Genomic DNA, 23,388 nt, shown 5'->3' on the forward strand with positions numbered 1-23,388 from the left:
AAGTCGATGGATTCAGCACGAGGCCACACCAAATTTAAGCTTTAGGTTATGAAACATGTGTTTTTTTGCTGTTCTTTGTATCAAGTTTCAGCAGCTAAAACTTAAGGAAAATTTTAAAACCCGTCAAAAACGTATTCAATTCGAAACCCCTCATCGCAAAAAAACATGAATATGAAACGAAGGTTAATTTGGACTTCCGCTTTGAAAGATATGAAAGATTGAAAACGAAAAGCCAAAAAAAAAAAAAAGGGCCGGTGCCTCCACACATGGGTGCCACAGGCACTCCTCTTCCAACAAAGCATGCATCGCTGAGGCCGCGATGTATGCGGTGAGCGTTTACGTGACCCGGAGAGTGAAGGTACGTTCATATAAGATTCAATCAAATTACAGTGAGATTTAATATTTTATTTTATGTGCAAGACACGGTGGACGCACAAAACGCACCACATTTACTTGTGGATCAACACGCACCTGTGACACCTGTGAGTGGGCATCTTCTACCAATGCAACGCTAATGTGGCCATAAACAAAATTTGCTTTCTCAGGATATCTCGGATTTCCGGATGCCTTCCATGCCTATCAACATCTCTGGGTTTTTGCACCTATGTAGCTATCTCCCTCGTAAACAAAGACGCTTGTCATGGAGGCCAGTGTTAGTGAATAGAACTACTATTGGTTGAGGTAGAGCCGAGTGCTAGCTAGTCACTTAAATAGTATTGACACGAGCTATGCTCTGCTTATAAGGGATTGACCTTGGACCGTATAACCACACGAGATATGCTCTGCTTAAATAGTATTGACACGAGCTATGCTCTGCTTATAAGGGATTGACCTTGGACCGTATACAGCTGAGACGGCTTGAACCCTGTAGATATGTGCAGGATACATATACAAGATAAACTGGGATCTAGTCTCTGTTGCTAAAAATATTATCTACTTACTAATTGGAGACTCCATGTTATCTCAAGGAAACAAAACAATAGAAAATATTCAGGCCTTCTATCTCAATCACCGACGGCTCATACACAATACATACTTTTTTTTTTGCCATTTTTCTGTTGTCAATGTTAGTTTGTCAAGAACTTTAAACCATGTTATGAAATGTTCAGTTTTGAGGCTACTACTATCTTCTCATTAACAAAACTGTAACATTTGGTTTCAGGAGGTGAAAAGCCAATTAATGGAGGGCGACATTGCTGAAATTGATCACCAAACAGTAAATTCTGCACATTCTGTAAGTTGTGAAAGTTGCGAATGCTCAAGTCCAACTGCTTCATCACAACAAAGTTCTGGAGAAGAGACTGCTTATTCTGGAATCTTCAAAAGCGTAAATGATGGTATTCAAGGCAAGCATACCAAAACAAAATCAGACTCTTCTGTACTTAATATGATTTATTATATTCTTATTATTAATCTTTTATGAGTCCCGCTTCGATACAACCCCCTCACAAAACATATAAAGGGTAATATGGACTTTTCATAATTTATATCTACTTTTGTATGTAATGTATATGCCTGGCAGCTTAGTTGGGCCGGCCCGTTTACGGTGGGGCATGCGATGAAAAATAGCGAAATAGGATAGCACAAGCTGTGAATCAAACCCACGACCACCTAAAACATTAACTGCTTCCACCGCCACTTAGTCAGCATGTCTTTGGTGAACGGTGTAAAGCTAGACACATTAAGTAATGGACGGGCTGGGAATTTTAAAAAGATTTTAGGAACACTTTGTGAACCAGTCCTTTTTCCATAATTTCTTTTTATTTATTTATTTTCTTTTCCTGTTATGTTTCTTCTTTCTTATTTCAAAAAATTGTCAAGCTTTTAAATTTTTTGAACAAGTTTCACAAAGAATAATAAAGTTCAAAAATAGAAAAATGAATTGACAGAAAGAGAAGAAAAACAAAAATAATTGCAACGAAAAAATGCTTAGGCCCTAGAAAACAATAAATGCCTTGAGAAAATCTTAGTATATTTGAAACAATATCTTTAAATTTGAAAAATATATTTGTGTTTTAAAATAAGGCTCACCAAGTTGAAAAAGTGTTTACATTTTTTTTAAAAATGTTCAGAAATTGAAAAACTGTTCATGTTTTCAAGAAAATGTTCATAAATTTGATAAATTATTCGTCTTTAAAAAATGTCTGCAGTTTCAGAAAAATGTTTACAATTCTGAAAAAGCGTTCTTAAAATTTTAAAAATATTCAGAAAATCAAAGTAATTTTCATAAAAAGGCTCGGAAATTGGAAAAAAACCGCGTTTCCAAAAGAAGTTCAAATTTTGAAAAACTATTCATATTTTTAAAAATATTCATGTTTTCAAAAAATATTCCAAAAGAGAAAACACATTAGTTTTTTTGAGCTATAAAAAACACTTTAGCTAGAATGTCCGGCCCAGTTGTACAATACCAATTTTGATCTGCTATAGTATTTCTAATAAAAAAAACTCCGACAGTACGATCGCTTCTAGGTGATAAGGCACTGGGCTACATGTGTATCAACAAATCGTGATAGTTCTGGTGGCTATTAGCAATTTCAAAACCCGTGGAGGTCCTGTGTTCGATGCATAATAGGCGCCCTACTTTTATGGATTACATACTCATCAATGTGCCGGCCCAAGGCGGACTCAGAACGTGACAGATCTCCGCGATGCGGCTCCAGGCAGCAGCCTGTGTTCAAAAATCATGATGAAATCATGGCCTAAAATGGATTGGAGGAAGTTAGCTGAGAATGTCTGGCAAACGGCACTACTCATGAGAAGGAGCTATCATCCATTTGATTTGGACAGTGTTGAACCATTGCCGGTGGACCATCACCCTGAACTTGAAATGTTCGGAGCAGACATTGCTGAAATGATGCGTGACGACGTTCTGGATGAGCTTGTGGCCGAACTCGTGTGTCATATCAACTGAAACTCTAGGGCTATGACCTGTAGTGGTTGAGATATTTGACCAAGTAATGTACATAGCCTGCTGCAAATTACTTACTTTTTTTTGCGAGGTAGCAAATTACTTACTTGCGATTTGGGGGATTTGACCAAGTAATGTACATAGCCTGCTGCAAACTCTAGGGTTACTACAATGTAGGATTTGGGGTAGATGGCTTCATGTAAAACATATGGACTCTATGTATGCTGGTGGAATACTTCCCCTGCTGTTGCATTAATTAACTCCTTTATTCACGCCTCTATTATAAAATTTCCCATAGTTTTTCCTTCATTTTGGATTTAAATCTGAGATCGGATGCTGCCTTGGTCCCATTCACAGCATGACGGTAATGATCCAGTTGAGCACACTATACAAGAGGAAAACACAAACATTCTGATTTTTTTATCCTTGTTTGGTGCATTATTTGTAGGTGTAACAAGTGATCCAGTTTTCCTTTGATCATTTAGTTTCATTTCATTCTTGTTTGTTATTTTGTAACAAGTGCATACAATGTTCAATGACTTGTTTCAGTTACAAGGCCAAGATAAGAGGCGTGCGGATAGGGAATCAATATAGCGCGAGCGCCATACTTTGGCCTTTGCCGTTCTCCTCTCAAAGCGACTTTTTCCAGCGACCTACGACTTATTTCACAGCAGTAGCATGTGTATACCATATAAGTTGGATTTCTGACCAACAAACAAGGTAGGGCAAGTGCCATGCCCTACCGAGTGTAGCAGTAGTAACAGGGGCGCTAACATAATCGTAAACTCATCTTCCAGTCTGTGAATATCAACAATTGCCCGATACCTACCGTGCCTACCAATATGTGTTTGTTCTTTATGACCCGAGTAGCTTAGATCCATTGTCTCCTATACCAAAAGGCATTCACGACATGAGTCTATTGCTGGGAGTAGAATTGCTAGCGATGGAAGCATAGCAAGTGCTAGATGGTCGCTTAAATAGCATTGGCATGACACTCGTCAGCATAATGTGCGCTCCTTACAAGAGTACTGCAGAAAATCTTTTCGGTACAGCACAACTTTTATGATAAATTATCTACGTGCTGCACAGATCATGTGTCTCTATTGATGCATTCAGACAGAGAGGGCGTAGCTATTCTGAGTAAAAGAAACTGACTGAAACGTCACATTAAGACTATACAACTGCAATGAGTTCATGCCCGACCACTGCATGGCAGGATGCACACATCCCAAACCAGATAGCTGATTTTTTTTGATAGGAGTTTTTAGTGGCAGCATCATATCAAACTAATACACATAAGAATAACTAACTAGTTATGTACAGGGTAGTGAACTAGACTACGAAATTTGCACACATCAAGACAAAAGTCATCACTCAATGAGTCTCTAGTCGTCAACCTTAGTACCAACCATGACCACTACATAAGCCATATAGTTATTATCAGATGGAAAGATCGATGCAACTAGGCTCAATAGATAATCCACTGAATTTTCAAGTGGGATAGGATTACAAACATGCAACACACAAATACAAGTTTGAATAAACCTCAATGAGATCGATTCTCTCTCTAAAAATAATATATAATTAGTCCATGAGAGCATTTTATGGTTGTTTTGGTGATCTTAATATATATATCTGAATCTCATTGATAAATTTTTTTCCTGAAGTCCTTCAGAACTCCTATGAAAATACTCAAGTTGAAATGGCCCTCTCTTCATGATAAATTCACAAGAAACATTTGTCGCTGTCGGAAGATCCAAGATCCCAAACTCCAAAAACGCTTTACATGCCCCATGCTAGCACAGGAGGATGCACCAACGTGATGGAGAAGAAGCCTGAGCACAAAACTGCAAAGGGAAGCCACCGTCATTGCCACACCAACAAACCCTGCAAATGATAACCTCACCCACTCCACTTCAATTTTCAACTTAATCGACAAAAGTGAACTTACGGTTCAGGTTTACGGACTCCTAGTATAATTTACTATTTTCCCCACTACGAATGCTATTATTCAATATGAAATAAATAATTTGTGATTCAACTATTTTAATCGTTTCCTTTCAGCTCCATCCAAGCTCTTGATTTTAGTTAGGCCCTGGGTATTGTTTTCACGGTGCATAATGTATATCATGACATATAGTTGGTGCATTTCGGATCTGGACAAATATGTCGGTGCAATATGATTGCTAGGATTTCCTGAAATACCTATACGCCCTTGTTTAGTTGGGTCTTTGTTTCCCCTTTGCCATGCAATCTGCTCTATCATCTGATTCAGAGATTTTTGTTTTGTTTCGTCGTGGTTGAATACGGGTAGCTGTTTCTCATATTTCATCTCATCTATCGTGTAGTACTACAAATAGTCTTCAATGATATATCAATTCTATTTCTCTATGTTCTAAAATTTTCGTAGAAACATGCAAGATAACTTCAAATTGAACAAAAAGAAATGTCCAATAATATGTTAGATGGGCGTGAATCAACCTAGCAGTCGGGTCGGGTTTGCCCGGGTCGAGCTTTCTCAGACCCACGCCCGATTATTATACGGGTGCATTGTCTGCCCACGACCCTGCCCATGGGTAGAGAAAGAGACCCACGCCCGTACCCGACGGGTCACCCGACTCAACAGGGCACCCGTCGGGTCTAATATTTTAATCTATCTGCTACCCCTATAAAAGCATGAGAGGGTGGAGAACCAAATCATCTGCACTGTTTAATAAGAGTAATCCAACAATCCATAGCCCTCGTATGTTTAACACCAAGCATGTTTTACTGTCAACCGAACTCCTCTGCCCATGAGAGAAAAAAATCGTGCCCACTTATCCTGCCCGCTCCATGCCCACGATCGCTCCACCATCTTTAACCGGAACTCACACACGCACGTATTCCGTCCACCTCCTCCCCAACCTCTGTAGCGGCAGGCTTCTTCTCACCGGATTCCCTTCTTCCCTCCTGCTGCGCGACGGCGATGCGGTCGAACTCGTCGGAGAGCTTCCTGACGCGCTTCCACCGCCGCTCCATGGCCTCCGCCCTGATGCATCCTCCGCGCCCAGCCGCCGCCTCGCGTTCCTCCGCGCCCGGCCGTCGCCGACGAGGTGGAGGAGCCAGGCGAAGGGGAAATCCGTCCAGGGTCGGCGCAGTAGGCGAGCGCCGCGTAGGCGTCGGCGGCGCTGATGAGGACGACCCCGACCTTACCCATCCCGCCCACGGAAGGCCTTGGGGAGGAAGACGCAGACGACACTGTCGAGGAGGATTGGGAGCAGGGAGCCCGTCTTGAGCCGCATTGCCGCAGCCACGTCGTGGCAGGTGCCTCCCTACCCGGGCGCTCTCCCCCGCTGCGGCGCCGCAATCCAGCCCGTATCAGCGCCTTCCTTCGTCGTCAATCTGCGGCCCCTTCATGCGCGTGGTGCGCCCGTCGCGCCGCCTCCACACGCTGCACTGGTATGTGTTCGACAGGCCCATACGAAATTTTGAATTTATCTGTGTGATTGGTTCATAGTAATATTCTGCTTCGTCCATGTTGCAATGCTAGTTTATTGTATAGTTCTTCCCATGTTCAATACCGATGGCTGCTACTATCTCCTTTTTGTTTTGCGGAAGGACCTCAGCAATCGAAAGTACACCCACAGATACAAGGCACCCCACAGTGTGAATGATTTAGTAAAGTTCTAAGCTATCCAAGGCGTTGGGTTTTTTCTGTACATGGTTCAAAACGAAGAATGTACTGACATATAATTGCAAAACTTACATCACTGAATGATATAAGAAAAAACAGATATGCAATGCATAGGAACACTGATGTGGGTTTTAGATATGGAGTAAGCAGATCCCCTGAAAGAATCACTTTGGAACACTGATGTGGGTTTTAGATATGGAGTAAGCAGATCCCCTGAAAGAATCACTTTTCTGAACAATGCAATTTCGTCACATTATGCCAATAGAAGGAAGAGAGTTAAACAAATCAACACATATCTTTTGGGAATATCGTTATGCTATGTCCAGTGATATACCATGTATACATATATAAAAGGTTAAAAGTGAAAAATGTCTAGCAAAAGAAACCATGCCCAGGAGCTCCATAGATTTTGGCCAAATATATTTTGAAGAACTGAGTTGGAATACTAGGGAGAGCAGGCCCGGGACATTGTTCTTCACAGTTAATTTTCTTCATCAAATTTGGTAGCCCCAAGATGCACCAGGAGTAGGCACAAGGAGGCGGACGGGGGCAGTTAATTTACTATGTGTTAGTTGTTAAATATATGTCCAAATGTTGATACTCCTACTTGCACGTCGTATGATTTTTTTTTGAAATGCTTTGTATGTTAAATGAACCATGGCGATGTTTTTGTTTAGTTGCCTCTGATGTGCATGCTTTTATTTTCTCTTTTTCTCATAATTCCTAGATTTAGGAAAAGATATGGGTGAATGATCTATAGGATTTAATAGCCCGTGCTCCCTTGCTGTCCATCTGCAACTCAAGTTCGTGCTCTACTAGAGCGAGGCTGCGGTCATACGAGGACATCATCAAGAAGATCTTCGATAGGTGCAGCCAACTGATTGATGTTGGTGTGGATGGCTTGTAGGTCGAGTCTTTCTCGGTTTTCTACTGCTATACCTCGCATCAAGAAGATCTTCGGTGGGTTTCATAATCGTAAGCTCAACTGTCATTATACAAATTGATTGCTATTACCATGCATGTGAATGTTTTGTTTGAAGTAAGTGAAACTCTGTTCGTCATGTGACGTTTCCAAATTGAATAAGTAGAAGTGCACATCTGATGTATATCTCGAATTAATGGTTTTAGAAATAATGAGTTATTTTTATGAACACGATGGGCAAACACATTTTCTTTATGTGTTGATCTAGAGAGAGGTTAACTTCCACTTTTACTGTCATTAACCTTTATTGCAATCCAGATAAGCACATGGTAAATTCTCTACTAAGTGTATATTTCTTGCATGTTATATATAAGCCCTTGGATTAATGCTGATGCTAAGTTTTTCTTTATTTGATGATGCGGTGAGAGGTTAACTTTCATTTTTACTGTCATTAACCTTTATTGCAATCCCGATGAGGTTAACTTTCATGTTGCCTTGCCTTGAGGCTTAGTGTAATATGTTGATAACTTCTGTTGATTGGATATAAGATTTTGGAAGCAATTTCATTGGAAATTTTGACATGGCCAATATTTATTTTTGTACAATTTGCAAATGTAGTAGGAAAATATTATATATTGACAACAAATCTACATAATCATCTCAATACAGTGGATAGCAGCCCATATATGCTTCATAACTCAGATTTTCACAGTTGCATAAGGTGAATCCATATCTCACTACATGCATGCATAGGATCATCAGGTAATTACTAATGGAAGTTCGACTGGGTGCCACATTATAACTAATTTAAAAGAAGGCACTGTAGTTCAACACACATATAGTTGCATAAGTACATACATAGGATCATCCTGAAGTAGTACTAATGCGAGCTTGACTGGATTACAATTTAAGCCACAATATAACAATTCAAATAGAAGGCAGTGTAGTTCGTTGCTGCTTGCATGTGTGCTTGACTATGTCCTGCATGCTTTAGAAAAAAAAAGAGCACTGTGATACGGTTATCCTCGTGTAATCAGGCTAGTAGAGAGAATTATAACTTTTGGGTACTTTCGTTTCATGACTTTGGATACTTACGTTTGGACATGAAACTGACAGTGCCGTTTATTTGTTGTTGTTATCCTCCCGTCCTTCTTAGTTGTTCGCCGTCACATTGTTGTCCACAATGCTGTTTAAGGATAAAAAGTTAGGATGGTGAATCCTATATTTGGAATTTTGGCATGTGATATGAGATGTCACACATACTCGTGTATGCCTTTTAACAACCTGAAGATTAAGTCATGTAGCCTCAAGATCTAACTCTTTTTGGCTGTAGATATTTCATCAGTGAGAAATTCCATGGCAAATAAGAGTATTGTTATTTGTGCATACCTCTCTTTGTTGGCGGTTTCATCACCTGTAAAGTCAGTGACCCCCCTTTAGCTAAAGAGTACCTGCGTAAATGAACACCATTTGAATTTCATGTTGAATCTGAACCGACTGATTTATGTGGAGAGTTTTAAAATTATTACTTGGTTTTTTCGGTAGCAGCTTTGCAAGGAGGAGGCATACCTTCACATGATATTTGGTTGTGTTTTTATCATGAATGACAAATAGCCTCTTGAACAACATGCAAGAACAAGAAAAAAAATCAGTTTTCTACAGAGTATACTGCTCATAGCATGCAAGGGAGGAAATCAGTTTGCTACAAAATAAAACTGGTTTGCTAATCTAAGCTGCTACAAACTCTGGACAGTGCGTGACTAATTTCATGATACTCTTCAATAGTGTGCAAAACAAATCTTACCCCTGACCTCTTTCCGGGGAAGTTGATCCGGTAGGCAGAGGTACTGATTCAGGTAAAAAAAACACGAACTACTATTCTCCCTTCGTCTTCTTCAAAAAGCTGCATATGTCAGATTGGAGGGCTGGAGACGAAGTGTAGGACGCGAGGAATTGTGCGTGCTTTTTTTTTTTGAACAAGAGAAGGCACGAACAGGTGCCAATTTCATTCAGCTCATTGACAGAGTACATCAAGCATTACATACACTTGCCAAGAAATTGAAAGAAAGAGAAGCATAGTCTAAGGCTATATGAGCTGAGGAACTATCGTGGAAGACAGAGAGGGAAACCCCAACTGATGAACACCATGATCAGAAGAACAGAAAGACAGACAACAGACAGCCTAAAACAACAAGTGTGCCAAACAAAGATGACTTGAAAGTGTACTGAAGCACCCAAAGGCAGGTGTAATACAAGCCTCTAAATTTAATCCTGCAGAGCTTAAGACGTCAACTGGCCTCAGCTTGGCAAACTCTGCAAAATGCACAACATGGAAGAGGATTCCTTTTCCCGTGAGAAACCAGCAGGTTGAAGAAGACCATCCTTAATCTGGCAAAGGCACATCCTGAAAGAGAGAGAGAGAGAGAGAGAGAGAGAGAGAGAGAGAGAGAGAGAGAGAGAGTATACAAGCCAGCACAGCAACACTGTGAATAGAAGCAGAAGATCCATGCACAACAAGGTTGTTAGTAGCAATGTATAGTATGAATTCTAAAACCCTGAATCTGGAAATTTGAAAGAAGGGGCAACACAGGACAAGAAACTTGAGAATGAGTAGCAGCAAAACAAGAGAGTTGAGTGTTCCCATCAGAACGAAAAACCTGTTGCGCAAGATTGTGAGCAATACCATTGATTTCTCTAGAAATATGAAACACGCGCGGTTGCAAATTAGATGTACATTTGAAAAAGCTAGCCAAAGACTTTCTAATATTCCAAGGGGTGGCAGAATCACAAATATTACCTGAGGCAACAGCCAAAGCTAAAGCAAGACAATCCAAAAGAAAAGTGGGCTGCGCAATATTGAGTTGAGAAGCAAGATGAGCAGCAAAAGAAAGAGCCAATGCTTCAGCTTGCAGAGGAGTAGAAGTAGGAGAAGCCGAAGCTTGAACTTACACATTAATTTCCTTTTGGTTGAAGGGCATAGAGATGTACACTCCCACACCTGTAGCAACCTCTCCTTGCAACAAACCTGGAACTTTCTTGGTCCTATAAGCAGCATCAAAATAGATCTTAGGGCCAACAATTAACAGATCTGTCTTAAGCGTTCTACCTTGCATAGGGAGCTGATTAGGAGGCAATTGATTATGAGCTTGATCCTGCTTCGAAGGTAAACATGGAAGATTATCATAACAATCAGAAGCTAAAGCAAGAGCTGCAATATGAACTTGGTGGGGAAGAGCCTTTTTTCTATCAAAGAGAAAATCATTTCTAGCCTTCCAGAGACACCACAAAAAAATTAAAACACTAGAAATAGAACCATGAGGATGTCCCATACGAAGCAAGTCAAAAAGAACAGAATGCATAGTGGAATGGCCCTGAATTAAAGCATCCGATCGAAGGAACCAAGGAGAGGAAAACCAAGCCGCACGGGAAAAGTTACACAGAAAAAATAGATGGAACTCATCCTCTTGCTGGCCACAACGACAACAATTTTTAGAAATATGAATGGAAAAACGACCAGCTCGCAAACCCGTAGGCAAGGCCTTTCTAAGTAATCTCCAGGCGAAAGTTTTGACCCTAGGAAGCAAATCCTTCTGTTTCCAAATTAATTTGAGAAAATCTAACAAATCCAAAGGAAGAGTAGCAGGCGCATTTCTGGGATTAGCATGAATCTCCTGTAAACAGAGTTTATATGCAGATTTAGAAGAACAAATTCCATTAGGGGTAAGTTCCCAACAAAGCAAGTCTGGACTTTCGTCATCAATAATTTCAGTTTGAACAATGAGAGAGGCCAAAGGTTGCTGGAAAAGGGAGAAAACAAGATCATGATTCCAACTTTTTTGACCTGGAAGCCAAAGATCTTTAACTAAAGAAGGATATATAAAACCAGGTTGTTGAGCAATAAGATGATCATGAACCGAGCTCCAAAGAGTGCACCAAGGTGTGCTCCAAATTGAAATATTACCTTGAGATAAGTGATAAAAAGAATGAGCTTTAAGTTTAGGCAACAATTTCAAAATAGAGGCCTAGAAAGCTGATTTGGGAGAAATAGCAGTAGCTGTCCAGATAGAAGCATCATGAAAGTACTTAGCCTTAAGCACAATATGCAAGTGAGAAGAAGGGAACTTGGCTAACCTCCAGGCAGCAGAAATAAGAAGACTCTCATTAATAGCTTTTAAATTTCTGACACCTAAACCACCTTCATCTTTTGAATTGCAAATGTCCTTCCATGCTCCAAGGCAAAGACTGTTTTTTGAGTCATTTTCTCGAACACCTGTCCATCAAAAATTCCTAATAACAGCAGTAAGCTTAGCAATGAATTTCTTCGTAAAAAAGATATTAGCCATGTAATAGACAGGGATAGCCGAGAAAACCGAGCGAATCAATTCAAGTCTGGCAGCATGAGAAAGCATGTTAGCTTTATAAATGGGCAACTTATTCAGAAATTTGTCTAGAACAAAGTTATATGCAGCAGCTCTTCTTTTTGCAGGAAGAACAAGTGGATGACCAAGATGAGTGAAATTGCTATCCAGATTAGAAACAAGGAAAATCTGCTTAATATCCTGCATCATAGCTTGAGGAACATGAGAACTGAAAAGAATGGCTGATTTGGCCCAATTTGGAGTTTGACCTGAGATAGAACAAAAATGATTAATAAGATGAGGCATAGTACGAGCTTCTTGAAGACTGGCTTGCCCACAAACCAACAAGTCATCTGCAAATAACAAAGAGTGGATAGAAGGGCAATTTGGTCCAAGCGAAATACCCTGCAAATGATGAGCAGCAAGAGCTTCGTTGAGAGCAATAGATAATTCATTGATGGCAATAACAAACAAAAAAGGAGACATCGGACAGCCCTAACGAATACCTCGAAAGCTCCTAAACTTGTGAGAGGGTTGTCCATTAATCAACACAGAGAACGTAGGAGAAGAAACACATGCATGAATTAAATTAATGAAGTGACCATGCAGCCCTTTACGAGCAAGAGCAGACACAATAAAATTCCATTCTAGATGATCAAAAGCTTTGGCTAGATCTATCTTAAGCATGAAAGCACTGTGTTTCCAAGATTTAAGAGAGAAAGAGTGGGCAATATCCTGGGCAATAATGATGTTATCACTAATACGTCTACCCTCAATGAAAGCTTGTTGAGCAGGATCGATATAATCAGGAAGATGAGGCTTGATCCTATTAGCAAGTGACTTCGCAATGATTTTGTAAACAACATTACAAAGGCTAATAGGGCAATTGTCCATGGGAACTTGAGGCACAGGCTTTTTCGGAATAAGAGCAATGTTAGTGTCATTAATATATGGAGGCAAAATACCAGTAGTGTAAAAGTTAATGACAAGTTGAGTGACTTCATCTCCTATCCAGTCCCAGGCCGCCAAATAAAATTCAACATTAAACCCATCTGGCCCTGGAGAAGCATTCAATTTCATTTCTTTGAGAATCTGTAAAACCTCATGTTTATCAGGAAGAGCATAGATAGGATCCAGAGAGTCACTATGCCAATGTGTATTAAGGCCTATCAGCATTATTATCGGGAGATGAGAAAATATAACGAAAATAATTAACAAAAGTGTTAGTGATAGCACTAGGTTTGAAATGGATCATATTATTCTCATCCTTAACAGAACAAATAGTATTCCTCTTCCTACGTTTAACCACCGCTTGATGGAAAAATTTAGTATTACGATCTCCAGTAGTAGCCCAACCTTTCTTACTTCTCTGCTTATAGAATTGGTTAAGCTTAGAAAGAGTTTGCTCATACCTGAAAATAAGAGAACTTTCCAATGCATGATTCTGCGGGTGCAAAGGAAGTTGTTGAATTTGATTAATCTTCGATTCTAGGTCAAGAAGATCCTGTTGGAGAGGCTTTTTTTTCTTGCACCACATCTTTAAGGAACCTGCCAAATAAGAGGTTTTGGCTGCAAAGGAGTGAACTGAGCAATTATTCCATGCAGATTTAGCAAAACTAGAGAAATCTTTCTCCAGCAGCCACCAATTTTCAAACTTAAATGTTTGCTTAGGTTTAACAAAAGTACCTTCAGTAGACACTAGAATGGGGGCATGATCACTAAGAATAATAGGCAGGTTGAGGACTTTAGTATTAGGATAATGCATGCACCATTCAGAATTAACCAAGCAGCGATCAAGGCGTCTATAAATAGGTTTCGAAGTGTGTTATTTACTACGCCAAGTATACACAGGACCACTAAAACCTATATCATAGAATCCACAATTTTTAACAAGAGAGCGGAAAACATTCATACGATAATAGTTAACATTGCCGTTACAACCATCCGTATCGTACAAGATGTCATTAAGGTCTCCCATACACATCATGGGCAGACCCAGATTATCATACACAAAAGTTGAAATCTCACTCCAAATGGCAGTAGTTTGTCTATGATAGGGATCACCATATATACAGACCAAACAAAATTGGACACCAGTGGTTACATGAAGTACAGTAGCTAATATATAGTGGAAGGAAGCAGCATGAATAGTGACTTTAAGATCATCATTCCACATTAGCCAGAGCCCTCCAGAGGCCCCTTTCGAAGGAACAACAAAACTGTTGGCAACATCAAATCTATTAACCAGATCAATTGATCGCACTTTAGAAGATTTTATTTCAGAAACAAAAGTTACCTGCGCTTTAGTAGAATGGATCAGATTAGCCAGAAATAGCATACGATCATTGCTGAGGCTCCGGCCCATGCCTCGGCAATTCCACGCTATAGCTTTCATGGCACCCAAGATCCTTAAGGACGATGCACTGCTGACCCCTGCGCGAGAGAGAGGGCTTAAACCAGACAAAAAGATTGCGCAAAAGCAGATCCAGCAAAACAGGTTTTGGGAAACTTGAATCGAAGATTATAAGTGGGACAAGTTGAGAGGAACAGAAAACAAAAACAAGGGGATTGGAGGAGTGGAAGACGGGAAAGGTAGAAAGAACAACAAAGGCTGGGGATGGACTCTGCGGAGGAGACAAGGAAGCCCTGGATCCGGTCGGATCGAACGACGCCGCATTAGATCCAGTCAGAAAGATCGCCTCCGGCTTGAATCCAGCAGGAACAAGGGGAAAGGAAAGGGATCTGAGAGAAAGGAAACAGAGATAGAATTAGCGACAGAGCAGGGAAGAGTGGATCAGCTAGGGAAGAAGGTGGGGTGGAGGAGAGGAAGGAGAAGAAGAGGGGAAGAAGGGGATCGGCATCACGCCAGTCGCCGACAGCCGCCGAAAGTCCAGTCCAGTACGTCTCCCCACTCTGGAGTCTGGAGAAAGACAATGGCATGGCGGAAACTAATAAGACGTCCCATCAGTATTGATGAACGCCAGTGACGGCGGTGGGATGGGAGGGGTTTTCAATGCGCCCATCCTACTCGTTGCGATGTGCGTGCTTGAGGACGTCTTTTTATAGACAAAGGTAGCGGCGAGTGGAAGAGAGAGCGGCGGGGTAATGGAGGGCGGAGTAATGATCTGCGTTGAATGTTGCCGTTTCATGCGTAGTAGTGGCTGCCGTTTCAAGGCGGTGAGTATAGAAGAGAAAGCGGCGGCGGCGAGTAGAAGAGAGAGCGGCGGCGGCGAGTAGAAGAGAAGATGAAGCCGCAGATACATGGGCTAACAGGACCAACTGAGGGTGTTTGTTTCCAGGGACTTATTGGTTTAGGGACTTAAAAAAGTCCCTATAAGTCCCATCTAAACCAAACATGAGGGACTTATAGGGATTTAAAGTGGGCATTTGAGACTTATAAAATAAGACTCTCAAGGAGAGACTTATAGTTGTAATATGGTCTTTTAGTCCATATTAAGTCCCAGAAACCAAATAGGTAGGAACTTTTTAGGGACTTGGGACTTATAAGTTGGGACTAAAAAAGTCTTAGGACTTATGAACCAAACAGGGCCTAAGCAAATTACAGGCTTGCCTTTTAATTGGGCTAGCAAGGCCAGTCGAGAGGGTTGTTCTGAAAAACACTATTGGGCTTGTTCTGAAAAACACTATTGGGTTGGAAGCCGACATGCAAAATCAGCCTATCGGTTGGTTTGACTAAATCATGCGGCCGCAGCCTTCAAAATAAAAAAAATAATGGGTCGTCTTCAACCTTCGGCACAGGCATACTGCAAATCCAACCATATTGAACAATTTAGGCCATGGATCGCGTGAACTTAAACATAGAATCTGTTCTACTATTTGTGGCGAACCTATTCCACCAGAGCACACAAGATATTGTCCAGTAAAGAAGGAGATCGAAGAAAGGAGCTAGGCCGGCCATGGGGAGCGATCGGGCACACTATCGAGAGGAACGACGGGGGGAGTGACGGCGGCCGCCTGGGGAACCGTTGTAGTTTGTGTGCTATCACACGCGGTAGGTTGAGGAAACCATGGGCCAGGATGAGCTGTCGGGAATGATGAATGCTTTTTTTCTCCCCACACGAGATGAATGGCTCTAGTGTGTATGTTAGGTTCAGTCTGAGAAGAAAGAACAAATGAGAGAAGGAATGAAGCGTTATTTCCACTTAGCGGTGGCAACTTTTGTAAATTTTATCAATTCCTAATTAGACGGTTGCGGGCTGTCGAGGGATACTGCATCAATGGCTAAAACAATTCGGTTGACGTGGCTTCATGAGAAGCAAGAAAAATCAGCTAGTGGGACGGGGAAATACCCGATGGTTCCTGGGTACATATGTACCCTATATGGGGATTTATTTTTAATAGTTAAACAAAAAGTCAAAATAGTTAAGAAACTATTTTTAGAATAAAGTTGACTTACTTGCGCACTAGTATACACATTTTCACAAAAAAGAAAACTATGTTGACTTCACAGCAAAAAAGACAAAATTTATTGCCTATTGTAGGTCACTATTCACGCTATTTTAACCAGAAATTTGTCTTTTTGAAAAGAAGTCAAAGAGGAATTTTATGTTTTTGTCACTTTTCTCACTAGTACAATGGAAGGTCAAGTTCTTATCAAAAATATTTTTAGAAATTTTTGACTTTTTGTTGAATTACTATTTTTTTTTGCATGTAGGGTACATATGTACCCAGGAACCAAAAGTCCCCCTCCTAGTGGGGTGTCCCTATTTAGATATAGAAGATATGAGTGCATTGCATGCAATGGTTTTTATGTTTATATGTGTAGCTACTGCTTTTGACGATAAGCTATGAGTAGAAGTTTTAGAGCCCTCCGAAAAATCGAGTAATGAGTGCAAAACATAAACATAAAAAATCAATGAAAATATATCGAATCACTTCAGATTTGATGGTGTGATAAACAGACCACATGTCCATCATACACATATCAAACAAACATATTATATATCATCTTCACAGCTTGAGCTTGTCGGCGATGCTTTGTGCCGATGGATACAGATTTACTTGCAGCCCGCTTTCCTATTTTAAGGGGAGCGTTCTGGACAGGGCGATTTGATGCCCGAGCCCAGCTGCTCCCGATATCTGTGGCGTCCATTGCTAACTCGGGATCCGAATAAAGCTGTCTGACGGTGGGCGCTAGAGAAAAAAGGACGTACGGGGATATACTGTATGAAACAGTGGTGCATCCGTGGGGCCGAACCGTATGTGTGGGACGGTGGGCGCGCGCGGCCGTCCTGGTCCGTGGACCAGAACGTCGCAATTCCTACCCGAGCCACGGATCAGATAACGAGTACGGGACGTTACGGAAAAGCTGAGCCGTTTGTTATCGTGGACACCTCTGTTCCCTTTTCCCCAAGAACACATCTATCCCCTTTCCTCTACAAGCGAGCAGCTGGTGGCGGCGGCGCTAGTCTCGGCCACCTGCGGCCAAGGAAAAATGGAGGATGCTGGTCTCGAGTTTCTGCTCGTTGCCGTGGACAGGTTAGTACCTAAAGATCTGAGTATTTCGCGGTATTTGTTTTACAATCTACCATAACTGAATGAGGTTGCTAACAATGGGGCCTGGCCGTCGGCCACTACCTTCCTTCCCTCAGGTTCCCGCTGAGGGAGGAGTTCGGGGACAACATTAAACACCCAGATCCGGTTCCTCTGGTCTTGTTGCCCACAAGAGAAGCCAACCGTAGCAATCCTGAAGACTCAGATGCCTTGTTTAGTTGAGGTCAATGGGTCAGCGACGAAGGACCTGAAAAGGCACGAGGTGGAGGCCGCCGTCTTCCAAATTCATCTCCAACTAGGTCGGCACAGTCAAGTAACAGAGTCAACCCAGAGGCCCCAGGTTGGACAAAAAGGTGAACCTAAAGCCCATGCCGCTGATTAACTATATGTTGATCCTTTTGACTATCCAAAATCAGTTTAGGTAGCAAAAATCGTTTAGAAACTGAGAATCTGATCTAGATAGATTAGTCGTTGGCAGCCGATCCTTATTGGCAGAATGGCAGAAAGTACACTGCTGTTAGTGTTGAGATTCTAGTATACTGAATGTGTGCATTTGCAAAAATTCAGATTGCCATACCAACTGCAGCTTTCGGCTTACTCTGCACGTCAGGAGTGCTTCAATGATATTGCCTTTCACCCGGTACACAGCCGCCAAAAGAAAATTAAGCTAGCCATAATGAGTGTAGTGAATTGATACGAGAATAGTGTCTCTATTAATACTGATATACACTAGAATACAAAAAACTGTGGACAAAAAATTCAAAGTCTTCTGTTTTAAAGCACAAACCTTGAAGCTAGAATAGGTTTTGGATTGCCGCACTCCTTCAAAGAAGAAAGGAGGTAGGACTGAGACATGTATAAAGCCGCATCGAGGCCAGGACATAGAGAAGGGTAACTTTTGGGATAAGAGGCTTGTTCTAAACACCAAAGAAAACATAGTTTTAGAGCAAAGCACGGGTAGGGTTTCTAAAAGCACGAAATAATACTCACGGAAGTCCATATTTGCATGGTGTTTTTGCTATGGAAGGACCTGCAAATTCAATGTGGAATCTGAAGTGGCCTCCTTAAAAATAACATCTGGTTTAGCCTGGATAGGATGTAAAAAAAAAGAGAAAAAAACTATTGCTTTCCTTATGTTTCAACTACGGTTGTACAGGTAGTGAAATTATGATGTTTATTTTCCTTTTGCTGATTTGGGAATTTTGATAACAAGGATCTTTGGGCTGGTGTTGCGGTTCATTCAGTTTCAAGGGAAAAGATATATGTGTGGTTTCTTTTCTTTTCTACAATAGAATTTGAACTTGTTGTGCAAAAATAGAAAAAAAAACTTCCTGGATTCTATGAAAGGTTGTTGATGTCCGTACATGAAATGAGAAGAAGTATGGACACTTGATGAGCAAGACAATATTAGGATTCTATGGTGTAATTTGTAATACGGCAATTACAAATTCGTGTGGAATTGCAGAGACGGGTTGGTGCAGATGTGGCAAATTGATGTTGTTTTTTCCTCTTAGGTTCTTGCAAGTATTACATTTTCTGTAGGCATTAATTGTGGACATGTTTCTCATAAACTTTCTTACTTCAAATCCAGTACTTTAATAATTATCGTCAAAGTGTTGTTCCATGTTGTGTTCCTGGACTTCGTGTGGTACGAGCCGATGATTCTTTTGGGTTTAGTTTGGCTGTACCTGCAGAAATTTGGGCATGTTTAGTACTTTAGTTATGTTCTCAGACTACTTATTTCTGTGATCTTCAGCGATGATGGAAACTGGAGTGCAGCTTAATTTGTCTATATATTCTTGCATTGGAGAAGGTATGTCAAACATATATTTGATCATTCCAACGTTTGGCACTTAAAGCATGTGCTTTTATATGCAGATCTTGCTGGTGTTCTATCATGCATTTATGTGTTTTAGTTTTCTTTTCCGCAAACATATTTTAGTCCATCTGAGATCATGTGGTAATTCCCAAATCTCCAAGATTAAGAAACCAAAAGATGAATATGATACAAAGGTGCTCACAGTAGAACCCCCTTAATTTGTTGGATAAGTATTATCTATTAGAAACAAGATAATTCTCCACCTCATAACTTCATGAACTCAGAAGCTGGGAAACTGGTCATAAAGCGAGGCTTTCATATTTTAATTCGTTCATTTTTTCATGGGTTATAAGTTAATGGTTCATTGAGTGCATGCATGAGCTGCTAAGTTGCATCAGCTATGAGTTTACAATATGCAAATGACACTAACAACGATATGACGCAAATTTAGGTGATGACCAAACAAGAGGCTGTTGATGAGATCACTACTTTTGGAGGTGGCAATCAGCAAAGTTTATCCGGGCATCGTGCATAGGTGGTGTAAAAATGGCATGTGCTGAAGAAAACGAAGGAGACATTGGGCCCTCTGTACACGAAGAAGAGTGAGTTCCAGGCTGAGTTCCATGAGGTTGTGAACCACATGCTAACTGAAGATGAGTTTGAGACGGCGTTGGCTACGCTGTTAGATAAGTACGATCTGAGAAAGCACCCCTACATGACCCAAATATACGACATCAGAAAGGTGGGCAAAACCATATTTCAAGGGTTTTTTCTGTGCCAAGATGACGAGCATACAACGCAGTGAGAGCGTTTCCCCATTTTTGGCTTGTGACAGGGACAGACTAAGCATTTGCGGAAGAAGATTGCTTACGAGATAGTGACAATGAAAGGGAACAAAGGAGCTATCCCAGAGTTTCTGTATGATGTGATCGTTGACTGAAGTGGAAGATAGTAGTAGGTGTATCTTTTGGCTGTGCGTGTGCTAGGCAGTTGGATTAACCCGACTAAGTAGTTGGGTCATTTTGCGGCACAATCCCTACCATCTTGTATTTTGGGAAAACTATAGTCATGTCATATTTTCCCAGGTGGGAACCTAATTAGACTAAGTGAAAACTGGTTATGTTGTGAGACGAAATGACCATGTGTCTACATTTGCTGGGGTTGCATCTATTTCTGGTGACTTGCTTTACCTACATGACATGGGCGACCGTGTTTATATAGCAAAACAAACCTTTTGGAGAGCCCCAAAAATTTCAAGTAGGATGAGTGGTGTCGGCAAATTTTGTGTGCCTAGCAAGCAGTTTAGGTCTTCCATCAGGAGAACAAAAAAATGGCGGTCATGTCTGAACTGACAAAGGTTTATGTAATTCCAAAGGTATTGCTCTGTTTATTCAACTGACCAAGTTTGCAAATGTGATGGTTAGGAGGACGTTAGTTGATAACGGAATTTCAAGATGTACTACAAATACGGCAGGTTGGATGGCCTGGGAGAAGTGGTGTTCTACCATGAAGAATGTCCATGAATAATGAGTGTATTACTCAGATGCGAGTGTTGACTGAAGGATGAAGCTACATACATATTAGATTTGTAACCTACAAGTACTATGGTACTAACAGAAATCAGCTAGCACGGCTTAGGCCAGCTCAGAAAAAACATGTAGGGGTGAAGAAGACGCGTCGGACATGGCGGTCAGAGTCTCACTGGATTTGGAGGACTAGCGCAATGGTCGCTGCTACTCCCTCTGTACCGAAATACATGTCGCTGGAGCAGTTCAGCTGCTAGCTGCTCCAGCGACATGTATTTCGGTACAGAGGGAGTAGTAGGTATGAAATGGGGATTTTTCTTTTGAGTGCGTCTGGATGTGGAGGGCGAGACGGTGGGTGGGTGCATTTAAAGCCAGTCTGTCTACTCGCCGTTTGGAGACCGGTGGAGTTGATGGCTCAGCCTGGGTCAGATAACACGCCGATCCATCGGTCTGCTGCCTGTTCCGCCTCGCTACCATAACGCGACGTTGCATTAATTACGCTACAACGGTTGACTGTGAAAATAGGAATACGACAGTGAAATACAATTGATGGCACGGATCCTCATGTGAGCTGATGGTGTAGATTTCGGGATCATCTGAGCCCGAGCTCAGAAACTGATTTTCAGAGCGTTCTTTGCATCTTGCTCTTATCATGGGGTAGTGCTCAAGTTGGGCATGTATGTGTGGCCCATTTATTGGGCATGCTCTCTGAGGTGGGTAGTTCAGAGGACGTATCTGGTGCATCGGAGCTTCTTGTGCTACCGGTGCATAGGACGAAGATTACACATTCAAAAATGTTAAACAAAAGTCAAAGGAAAAATTGTGTATTGAGAAAAAAATTAATCTATTTTGTCACAAAAATTCAAATTAAAATTCGAAACATTGCTTGAAATACAAAAGTGACAAATGTGACATTGATCTGATAATGGGCCAAATCTAAAGCCCAACTTGTGTTATGTACTATTCAGTGTTGAATTTTTCACTTTTTGTATCTTGAGCTATGTTTCAAATTTTGATTTGAATTTTTGTGACAAAATACATTACTGCTATGTGAATGTGCTAAAAATAATTCAGATTTTTTTGAACATTTGAAAATGTGCTAAGGTAGTCCGGTGCACCGGTAGCATAAGAAGCTCTGGTGCACCAATACTTTCTCGGGTAGTTCATGCTGGAGTGCGAATCCGATTCCCCACTTAGGTCGACGGATGTCGAACAAACGTACCCCTCCCCCGACTGCTCTCTTAAGTAAATTGGGTTGGCCCATTGTAGGATCCCTCTTTTGGTAGTATGTGATTTATTTCCAATAATTCTTTACTTAGCAGATACCATTCAATAAGTCATGTATGGCAATCCAGCTGCAGCTCTCCTGACCATATTCCTCTCTAGCCTTGAATCTCAGTTTAGGGTACAATGCAATAAATCAGGTCCAGCTCTCCTGATTGTATTCTCTATAGCGTTTGAATCTCAGTCTACATGTTCAGACGTAGCAGATATCTATTTTGTTATATACTTAGATTGTTTGCTTGCTTTTAAGCCGCAGTGCAACCTAATCGTCCTCTTGCTTGCTGTTGCTAAACACTATTGTTTCTGATATATTATGATGCAAATTCGTTGCTTTTACCAAGTTTGGGGCTGCTTGAGTGGATGCGTACTACATGGTTAAAGAAGAGTAAGTGAATAAATTAATATCACATTATATGGATTTAGACATTTATAGCAGTGTAAAGGAAGAAGGAATAATGCAAGGAGATTCATGATGCCCTTTTCTTTGGCACTGTGAAAGTAGTCTCGCAGAATATATTGGGAATTAATCTGTATATTTTTTTCATAATCCTTTGACTGGTCAGGATTTTCCTCTTGGTATAATTTCAGAGTGGGACGTTTTTCGACTATATATTAAATAGGATACCAAAATGCAATATTTCCAAGTGTGCCACAGGTATTTCATGTGTCTAATACACCAAACTTTGTTTTCTATACTATCCAGGTAGAAATTTTTGCATGTCAACTTCGTTAAAAGGTCTACACAAATCTTATGGTTAGTGTTCACTAGGAAATTCAATTATGCCAGTGTTCGACTCAACTACCATTTTTCACATATATAGTTTACCGGGCTCAAAGTTAATGAGGTAAATTTAGATTTTGTAGTCAAAGCAACATGTAATTTAAGCTGAACTTTTCATAATTTTCACTTGCTATGCCTGTTGATATAGTTAGGGCTATCAACAAGCACATCAGAATTATAAACATAAGCAAAAGAGCTTGACTTCCACAGGATACATATAGTGGCATAATTAGGAACTTATAGTGAATGAACAATACTGATAGTTGCTATACATGAAGAAAGTACTACATGTTAAAAAATATTTTCAGTACTCTATCGCATTTTACCATATTTCCAATTGCCAAAATAAATCAACAAAACTATTTTTCAGATACATTCATTGAGTATAAATATGGTTTCTATATTTGTAGCCCGTGCAGTCGCACGGGTTGATGACTAGTGATACTAAACTGTATGTTGTTATAATAGTCATATATGTGTTATACGTACAGGTGCAGTCTTTACTAGACACGCATTCTGAGTGCATAAAGTTCAGTCTCCATTTGTATCTTTGAGCATAAAATATGACGTTGCATACATGTCCTTCCATTCTCATATAATGGG

The 23,388-nt window shown here is 40.7% G+C and overlaps 1 long non-coding RNA gene across 1 annotated transcript; it reads left to right on the forward strand.

The window, feature by feature from the left end:
* Window positions 1-17,185: 17,185 nt before the first annotated feature.
* Window positions 17,186-20,383, forward strand: LOC119360898. The gene is made up of 4 exons (XR_005172807.1): window positions 17,186-17,360; window positions 17,474-17,728; window positions 19,132-19,188; window positions 19,646-20,383. It is a non-coding gene; the product is annotated as an uncharacterized LOC119360898 (long non-coding RNA).
* The last annotated feature ends 3,005 nt before the right edge of the window (window positions 20,384-23,388 follow it).

Source organism: Triticum dicoccoides, chromosome 1A (genome assembly GCF_002162155.2).
Source record: "Triticum dicoccoides isolate Atlit2015 ecotype Zavitan chromosome 1A, WEW_v2.0, whole genome shotgun sequence".
Classification (NCBI taxonomy): Eukaryota; Viridiplantae; Streptophyta; class Magnoliopsida; order Poales; family Poaceae; genus Triticum; species Triticum dicoccoides.